Source organism: Chelonia mydas, chromosome 11, assembly GCF_015237465.2.
Source record: "Chelonia mydas isolate rCheMyd1 chromosome 11, rCheMyd1.pri.v2, whole genome shotgun sequence".
In the NCBI taxonomy this organism is placed as follows: domain Eukaryota; kingdom Metazoa; phylum Chordata; order Testudines; family Cheloniidae; genus Chelonia; species Chelonia mydas.
The window spans coordinates 27395945-27405581 of NC_051251.2; positions in this window are offsets into that span (position 1 = coordinate 27395945).

Below are 9637 nucleotides of genomic sequence, written 5' to 3' on the forward strand. Positions count from 1 at the left end.
CGCATGTCATCATGTGTCAACACTGTCTCTAGTGCCCTGCATTGCTGGTGTAGGTCTTCTTCAGGTATAGTGAGGAGTTTTGGAATATCATACAACATCCCAAATGTACTGCCGTGTTCCTTGAGCTGCATGAAACTTTCTTCAACTGACTGTATTGCACAATCTAGCACCTGGTTAAAGAATTCAACTTTGAATTGTTTGGGGTCTCTTATGGGATATTCCCATGCCTTGTAATCAAAATGTCTTCTTCTTCGGTGACTCTTGTATTCTTGAATGGGTGGGAAAATAGCTTTAGTGGGAAGTTCCTCTGCCAACTTCTGTGCATTCTTCAGAAGGTTTTGAAATCCCTCATCTGACCGGTAAGACTGTAGGTATGACTTTGCTTTGTCCAGTTGTTCCATTGCTCCTAATATATCAAGGTCAACACCTTGGAGTCTCTTGCTTACAACATTTATTTCAAACAGTATGTCATGCCACAACACTAAGCCACACAGAAATTTGAAGTTATGTATGTTTCTGGTGATTCCATTTCCCTCTGCCACTGTTCTCCCACGAACAGTTCCTCTCACAGCGTTATGCTCCATATGGTAACTATGGCATCATCTATCTTCCCAATTTGGTGTTTGATAGGCTTTATCGCCGCCACTTGACTTTCCCATCATGTGGCACTCAGTGGTTTCAGTGTCAGAGAGGATGTTGCCAGATGTTGCTTCAAAATTTGCCATCAATGAGTTGAGGCAGAGAAAAATACATAAATGCTCTTAGTTACATTAAAAAATTCAGCAGCCTCCCTAGAAGCTGATGCTGCATCACTGACCACCAAGTTCAATGAATGAGAACTGCATGGGACAAAAAAAGCTTGAGGGTTTAACTCTTGGATCCGTGTCTGCGCTCCTCTGTTCTTTCCTCTCATGTTGGCACCATTATCGTAGCCCTGACCTCTCATGTCATCTATCGTAATTCCCGTATCTTCCAGCTTTTTAAGAAGCACATTTGTCATACCAGCTCCTGTAGTATCATCAGTGTCAATACATTCTAGAAAATGCTCTCTGACAGTCACCATTGCAGGGACATTTTTACTAGGTTCTGTTGTTACAAAATGCACCATTAAAGTCATTTGTTCCGTATGGCTGATGGCAGGTGTGCAGTCCAGAATAACAGAGTAATATCTTGCTGACTTTAGATCTGCCACAATCTTCTATTTGACTTTTGTTGCCAGTAACTGTATGATCTCATTTTGAATTGTTTTTCCAAGGTAGAGGTGTGTGTACATTTCTTGGGTGGTGACTCTTCTTAGATGCTCCTGGAGTACAGCATCAAACTCAGCCATCAGCTCCACAATTTTAAGGAAGTTTCCATTGTTTGGCACATACAGCTGATCTGAAGTGTCACGCAGTGCTAGATTTTGGGTAGCAAGCATTCTCACAATGGCAATGAGCCTTTTCAGAACATTTTGCCAGTAAAGAGACTCTGATGCAATCTTCTCTTGATGCTGATCATCTATGTTGGCCTTTAACCTTAGTCTCATCTCAAGCTCTTTCCACCTATGGAATGCTCTGTGGTGATTTGCTGCCTTCTCATGGCATGCCAGATTTCTAGCCAGATTTTTCTAGTCCTTTGTTCCTGTAGAACCCAATGTGGCTGGAACATTAGACTGGAAGAATCCACAACAAAAACAGTATGAACCATTCTGGGTTTTTGAGTACATAAGCCATGGCCTCTCCACTTTGTCACCACTGGGGATTTCACGCCAGTAATGTGTTGGATGGAAACTTCTATTTTCACTGTCTTTGGGGAACATGAAGTTTTTCACTTGCTATGGCCCATGCAGGACAAGGAAGTCCTTCAGGCTACTGCTCAAATGGGTTCACAGTCCTGGATCATCTAGACTTAAGAAACTAAACTCAGCAGCAGCTGTTTCTTGTGCCTCCACCACACTCTTCTCTGATCTACACTTTTCTTCAGGAATGTGCATGGTTACATCCATTTGAGATGGAGATATGGATGCTCCAGTAGCTGCCAGGTCACCTTCATTCAGACTAACTGGAAGATCAGGCATTTCCTCACCACTCACATCCTCACTGTGGCCGGAAGGCTCACTGTGAACATTTGTGTCTATGTATCTCAGGAGAGCTCCTTGCTGCTTAGATAGAAAAGCTTCCTTTGCTTTCTTTCTTTTTCTGAATGCTGCCCCTGAGGGGCATTTTCTTCTTTCACTCATGACTGCTGTTCTGTGCCAGCTATAGTGGCTCTCAACACTCAAATGAAGGGGATAAATAAGCAGGCTGTTAGCAGGGCTTGAGTGAAGGAAGATATCAGCGTCTTAAGGGCCTAACTGGCTTCTACTACTTCAGTTGACTGCCTGTTCTCCTCAAGCGGGTTCAGGTAAGCAGCAGGAAACAGGAAGCTCCCTGAGAAGTTGGTGTTAATCAGTCTAGGCTCCTGGGGGTAACAGAGAGGTACATAAGAGGCTCCTTCTCCTCTCTCTCCCTGCAGCTCCTGCTGCTTTCTGTTATTCCCTCTCACCTTTTCTCCTGCCAGCCTGTTATGTCTCTTGTGCCCTCCTTCCTCCAGCACAGCACTCCACCATCTCTGTGCATCTAGAGCAGAGAGAATACATATGCACCAGCAGCAGACACAATTTTCTACACTCTGGGTCCTAATGGTGCCCCCCTACAGTCTGGCACCTGAGGCGGCCGCCTCAGTTCACCTCATGGTAGGGCCAGCCCTGGCTGTGGATATCTAATTGCAGTGTAGACAGGCTTCTTGACGTAAGGGTCAGAGGCTCAGGGGCCTTTGGAGTCTTCAGTTACTACTTTTGAACTGTGCCCCCACTCCAGTACCTTATACGTAAAGATATTTCCTTTGATGGATTTGCCAAGGAGGATAGGGAAGACTCCACTGACTGTTTCTCAAATCCATTCACAATTGTATTTACTGCTTTGGATGAACAACTTTGGTTCCTGCTTTTTCCTGTAGTATTTTGGAACAGAGTTTTTTTTGAAGATGTATATACACTCAATAGTTGGTCCCCTGCTCATTTTTACATCTTATTTCTAAAAAAAAAAAATAAAAAAAATCCCCAACCCCAAGACTAATCTTTTATCTATGTTTTTGCATGTTAAGGGTCGTGGCTGGAGGTATTTTTATGAATCCAGCTCACTTTGCCCTTACAGAAATGGCTTGCATTTTCCTATAATTCTCTCAACTTTATGTCCTGTTTTGTCTTAAATATGAGTGACTGACAAACTAATATTGATTTGTCACAAAATTATATGATACAAGTGTCACAGTGTTATTCTCAGCCCAAGATCATTTATTTAAGTTTAAAAAAATTTGAATCTCTGTTTCTACAAATATTTCCCAGTAATTCTTTTTCCCAATGGGTTGGCAACAACTGTCTTGCATCAGTCTGTGGGATTATGTTCAGCATGAAGTAATATTCAGTGAGTAGGATTTATGTGAAATTTAGCTTCCAAGGAAGGATGATTCATTCAACACTGTTCACTTTACTAGATTTCTCTGTCTCTCAGGTGCTCAGAACCCTATTTACTTCACTGTCTTCAGAATCTTTTTGAAGATGATATTTTTGCATGTAGTAATTGTTTACTAGGAGGCTGTTGAAGCAAAATGGGTGGCATGAAAGAAGGCACAAAACTGAGAGCTGGCAAAGAAAACAGAGAGACCACAGAAGCATGGGAGGAATGTAGGCAGTTTGTTGATGAATACTGTATAAAGCTGGATTTAAGATACGCAGAGTTGCTTTTAATGAACAAAAGTTAAAAATATGGAAAAATAAGAAATACTATAAAAATATGATTTGAAAAGACACAGTCTGCCAATGATCTCAACAACACCAAGCAAAATTCCCTTAAAACACACAAAGAGGAGGAGATCCAGTCAGCAATCAAGTCACAAAGGGAAAACAGTGAGAGCTAAATACAGGGCCAGAATATAGCAGTAATATTAACTGCTTTCTCTTTTCCAGTGTTAGTGAGGAAAACTGGAGATAAAATGCCAGAAAATGGAAACAGTGCTTCCATGGAAGGAAAGAAACAAAGCTAGCGCTTTAGCAGTCACACAAAAACGTGTGTTGTGTAAACCAAAATAACTTAGGAGGGATAGGACAGTTCTAGTCTAAAAAAAGAAGTATTTCTGAAAGACAAGGAAGATGTTCCAAGGAATTGAATATTAGCTAACATAACAACTCTTTAAGAAAGGAAGTAAAGTGGAGACAGGGAATAAGCAAGGCAGCAAGCAGTCAATCTGACACCAGTGTCTGACACTACGTGGAATAAATTCATAAGGCACACATACACATTCAAAGCTGATAAAAATATTGAGTTGTTATGGACTTAATAATGTCTGAGAAATCTGTTATTCTCTAGGTGGGAGTTAAGACAGACAGGAGGAGGGTGAAGAAGGAAATGAATATGTGGTGCGAAATGGAAATGAGTGTTCCAGGCCAATAGGGAGATCTTAAGCCAAGTCTGCTGCGATGACTCCACTGAACATATAATCACCACATTCATCGCTTTGGACTTCAAAAAGGAATCTGGGTTATCACTAGAAGGAAAACTAATGCCTATGATTAATATTTATGGGATGGGAGGCACTGTCCTTAGCTAATAAAGTAAGTGGTTGGGAAACCAAAGGCGGATTGTAACAGTACTGTGAAAGTGTGATTCAAGGCAGGGAAAGCACCAATTGGTTTACCACAGGCTCTTCGCTAGTCTGTAACTGGAAAGTCCTATCTGTGGGATACATGATCTTATATACAAAACAAAATGAGGTGAATCATATAATAAGGGAAAGGATCAGTTACAAAGACATAGAGAAAATGAGAAAAAAAGTGTAAGCTCATGATTTTTGAGTTCAGACATGTTTGGGATTATAAGACTGAGGTCAAGAATGCAGAATGTGTATAGTAAATAGGAATAGTCCACAGGAGGACACAGAACCACGAAAGTACAAGGATCAGATTTTTAAAAGTATTTAGGAATCTAAAATTGCAGCTGGCACTTTTGAAAATCCCAGTAGGTACCCATCGCATCTTTAGGTTGATAAATACATTTAAAAGTTGGCCCTTAGTACTCTTTGTATCTTTTGTCAGATAGGCAAACAAAATGTTGGAATGGACAAGTAGAAGCATGAAATACAAGTTTAAAAAAAAAGTCATTCAGGCACTCGTTGTATACTTCTGGAGTTCTGGCTTCAAGTTAGAGACCTAACACAGCAAAATGTGAGTTTAATGGTCTCACCACACTCTCTAATGAACATAATTACTTAGGACCTGATCCAATGTCCACTGAAATCAATGGGAGTCTATTGACTTCAAGACTGTTGGATCAGTTATTTATATAGCTTCTACTGTCCAACTACAATACCCACCTGCTGAAGTGAAAAAACAGATTGACAGAGCCAGAAGAGTACCCAGAAGTCACCTACTACAGGACAGACCCAACAAAGAAAATAACAAAACGCCACTAACTGTCACCGTCAGGCCCCAACTAAAACCTCTCCAGAGCATCATCAAAGATCTACAACCTATCCTGAAAAATGATCCCTCACTCTCACAGATCTTGGGAGACAGACCAGTCCTCACTTGCAGACAGCTCCCCAACCTGAAGCAAATACTCTCTAGCAACCACACACCACACAACAAAAACACTAACCCAGGGACCTATCCTTGCAACAAAGCCCAATGCCAAGTTTTTCCACATATTTATTCAAGCGACACCACACCATCATAGGACCTAATCACATCAGCCATGCCATCAGGGGCTCGTTCACTGCACATCTACCAATGTGATATATGCCATCATGTGCCAGCAATGCCCCTCCACCATGTACATTGGCCAGACAGGACAGTCTCTATGCAAAAGAATAAATGGACACAAATCTGACATCAGGAATCATAACATTCAAAAACCGGTAGGAGAACACTTCAACCTCTCTGGTCACTCAGTAACAGACTTAAAGGTGGCAATTTTGCAACAGAAAAGCTTCATAAACAGACTCCAACGAGAAACTGCTGAGCTTGAATTAATATGCAAACTAGATACCATTAACTTGGGTTTGAATAGAGACTGGGAGTGGCTGGGTCATTACACATATTGAATCTATTTCCTTAAGTTAAGTATCCTCACACCTTCTTGTCCACTGTCTAAATGGGCCATCTTGATTATCACTACAAAAGTTTTTTCTCCTGCTGATAATTGCTCATCTTAATTAATTAGCATCTTACAGTTGTATGGCTACTTCCACCTTTTCATGTTCTCTGTATGAATATCTATCTATCTATCTATCTATCTATATCTAAATCTATATATATTTTCTTACTATATGTTCCATTCTAAGCATCCGATGAAGTGGGCTGTAGCCCACGAAAGCTTCTGCTCAAATAAATTTGTCTCTAAGGTGCCACAAGTACTCCTGTTCTTTTTGTCCCTCGAAATATAACCTAGATTTATATTATATGTATTATCATAGTGCTTAGGACTCCTAGTTAAAGACCAGGACCCTATTGTGCTCATCACTGTACAAAGACAGAACAAACAGACAGTCCTTGCCCCAAAGAGCTTACAATATTATGTTAAATCAAATAAATACTGAAATGACAAAAAGCATAGAAAATTAAAACAAGCTGTTTTGAAGGCCCAGTTATAACTTTAAAAGCACACTATAATTTTAAAAAACAAAACAATAGGGACACAACTACTTACCATTATGTCTTACACTATGGCAGTAGTGTTATAAAATTGTGCAACATTTCAATGAAAATGTATTGTTTTATTTTCTCTATTTTCTGCTTAAATATTGGGTTTGGGAAAGGGGCATTTTTGTTTTAGTTTGTTCTGTTTTAAGATTTGGTGGGGGTGGTGTCATTCTGGTTTATGGTGCCATAAAAACTGAATAGTCAAATAATTGGCATAGGGATGTGTGGGGTACACTTGGCCCAGAGGCTTCCTGCTGGAAGCCTCAGGGACCTTCTACACCCCATCCCAGAAAGGAGCAGTAGAGAAGTCCTCCAAGCTGCCTAGAGTGGCTGCAGAGGGAAGCAACTGATTGGAGAGAGGCTACAGGGAGCGGCCAATAAGGGCCCAGGAGAGCCACATAAAAGGAGCTGCAGTAGTAGAGACAGTCAGTTGCTGCCTGGAGCCAGAGGAGTATGGCTGGTGTTCCTGGCTGGCTGAAGGACCTACAGGACCATGGACAGAGCAGTTGCTGGCAGAGACTGGGGGAGCAGAGAAAGTGCTCCTGGCTGGCTGCTGGGACTGAGGCAAACAGTTGCTGGCAGGGACTGCAGGAGCAAGAGAGAGTTCCTGGCTGGCTGCTGGGACTGAGTACAAGCCTTCAGCCCTATGGCAAGGAGTAAGCATTTGTGAAGGTTCTAGAGGCTGTGGGGAAGTGCTCCAGGTAATTGTGGCAACAACACAGTTTAAAGGGGTGTAGCAGGAGGCTGCAATTAGTAGGGTCTTTGCGCAGGCCTGGGTCCTCCCCCATTTAGCCACTGGGGATGTAGCCTCAATATTGAACTGTGACACACCTCCCCTGGAAGGGGATCTGAACTGTTAAGTGGCCTAGCTGGAGAGCTGGGGCCAGAAAGGCCCAAAAAATGTGAAGAGTCTCCAGGGAGGAAGCCCTAGGGGCATGGCCCTATACCAGAGTTGAGGATCTATTTGAAGCTATCCCAGAAGGGGCTGTAGGACTGATTAAGGCCTAAGCCAAAAAAAGGCTTCAGGAAGCCAGGGTTTCCAGGGAGGAAGCCCTGGGGATATGGCCCCATACCAGGGCTGGGACTCTTTAAAGACTGAGCCTGGGGCGGGCTACAGAGATAGGCCCCTGTTGGACTGTATGCCCTGGAAGGGGTCTGTTTGTTTCCCATACAGACTGTGTGTGAGACTTGGCTGGAGGGCTGAGTCATTGAAACCCTGATTGAAAAAACACCAACAGAGGTTACCGCAGAATGAGTGTGCAGGCACACGCATTCCACCAGCAGGAGGTGCTTGTGAGAGGTGCATGCCACCCCATTACAGGATGTAAACTATGGGAAAGGGAAAAGATTCCTACATTTCTGCATCAGTAATTACTCACTGAGAACTATATTCTGTCCTCTGTGAGCATGCATAACTTGCATGACTACTTCATACATTAAAGGAAGCATACATTCCAGACAACTGCATGTTTTTATAAACTTAAATAATTTGGTGTGGGGTTTTTTTTGTAGCACTCTTGGTTTCCCATAATACTGTAATTAAGTGCACTTATATTACAGAGCACTTTTTCCCAAAAGTTGAGTACATATTGCAGAATGATCACTGCAGCCTACCTCTGATAACTTTTACACCAGTTTTGCACTGATGCAACATCACTGAAGTGATTTGCACTGATGTAAGTGACATCAGCATCTGCCCTGTCAATCTATGAACTTCTGCAGATATGTAGAAAAATCTTGCTGTTGGATATGTACACGTATTGATTTCAGTAGAATTGTAGGTGTGTGTCTGAGCGTAGAATTTAGCCCTAAAGCAGTGCATGTGTTGTTAGGTTTGTTTGGAAATACTCTGGGCCATGTTCTCTGCTATGGCAAAGGAGCACCCAGCACAGCTGATGAGGGTATGATACTCCAACAAGAGCTTCAGTTGAAGCTTTGACTGAGTACTACAAGATTTTACCCCATTATGTATTTTAACTGAAAATGCATTTAACTTGTGAACTGACACATAAAGATCAAAATCTTTAAGTTAAATCAAACTGCCACTTATTTCAATGTGTAACAGATCTTTTGGCCTTTCATGGCACAATTTAAGATATAGACTAAATGAACAAGAACTTGGACAAACTTTGAAATAGGATAAATGTTCCTCAGGATCCAGAGAAAACACTGGGCCGGATCCTCAGCTGGCCTCTGTCAGCACAGCTCTCTTGACTTTAGTACAACTATGTCAATATTCCCCACATGAGAATCTGGCCCTTTATGTCATTAGGTATTCTGTATTCTGCCCTACTCCTACAGACTTACTTTATCCAGTAACTCCTGTACAATTTCAAAGAGTTGCATGGAATTTAACCTCATATTTCTCAGTCAAGTTCTTTCTGAGCAATTGATTCTGAGCTTAACCCCAGAAACTTTAGGAGAAAACATAGATTTTTGGGGTTGAATATTGGAAATTTATCACTGAATCTCATTAAATTTTGTTAGAAACAGTGAAAATCCAGTGAGTAACATAGCTCTGCAGATAGGTAGTGAAATTTGGAAAATGTTCCAAATTACTGCTCTCTTTTGTAGCATTATACTAAGTTAATAAAAAGCATGTGTAATCCTTTTAATATGATATACGTAAAGGGATATTTTACTCGGCTCGCAGTGCATAATATAAATTATTGTCTTCTAAGTACTTCATGTAAGTAAGTTTTGCCAAGTCATGTGCACTTTTTGGACACATTTACTACAAAGCATCACATGGATTCTTCTAACCCTGTGAGTAGAATTAAAAAATCTTGTTGGGTAAATGTGACAGAAATGATGATTTGCAGACTTTTGAAACACCACAGGCTGTGTTAATTTGATGAGACTCTGGTTTGGCCCTGTGACTAATACCATTAGAGGAACATTTACAGTCTGAAGATTTCT